The 421-nt window shown below is 54.6% G+C and overlaps 1 long non-coding RNA gene across 1 annotated transcript in view; it reads right to left on the minus strand.

Moving 5' to 3' along the window:
* Positions 1 to 10: 10 nt before the first annotated feature.
* The window catches only part of LOC104915554, a 3,190-nt gene continuing 2,779 nt past the window's right edge, over positions 11 to 421 (minus strand). Inside the window, exon 4 of the long non-coding RNA XR_796393.3 lies at positions 11 to 354. This is a non-coding gene — a long non-coding RNA (uncharacterized LOC104915554). The remainder of the gene's footprint in view (positions 355 to 421) is intronic.

Genomic DNA, 421 nt, shown 5'->3' on the forward strand with positions numbered 1-421 from the left:
CCCTCCAACTGGCACAGCATTTTTCTCAAAGCGGTGAAGGACAGCTGTCCTCACACCTCAGCATTCCGGAGTTCAGACTGACAGAGCAGACAGCTGCAGGTTCTCTCCTGCCCTGACGCAGCAGATGGATGTGCTGTGCAGTCCTTAGGCAGTCCTTACGCACACAGCTGTAAAAGCTATCAGCAGTGCACAGCACTTAGGAGCTCACGTTCCATTCACGCAGGTTTGCTTTGGGATCCGAGCCCAACATCCTGCGCTGCTCCATCGCTGAAGGCGCTGCAATCTCCCACAGCCCGCGGTTCCTGCTGAGTTGGTCAGGCGGTTGGCACTGGCTTTGTCCCAGGATAGAGAGGCCTGCCCAAGATATTAAGGAGAGCACTTGTCACAAAAAGAAAACTCAGAGCCTAGAAGGACAAACAGC

The sequence above is a fragment of the Meleagris gallopavo genome (genome assembly GCF_000146605.3).
Source record: "Meleagris gallopavo isolate NT-WF06-2002-E0010 breed Aviagen turkey brand Nicholas breeding stock chromosome 25 unlocalized genomic scaffold, Turkey_5.1 Chr25_random_7180001949016, whole genome shotgun sequence".
NCBI lineage: Eukaryota > Metazoa > Chordata > Aves > Galliformes > Phasianidae > Meleagris > Meleagris gallopavo.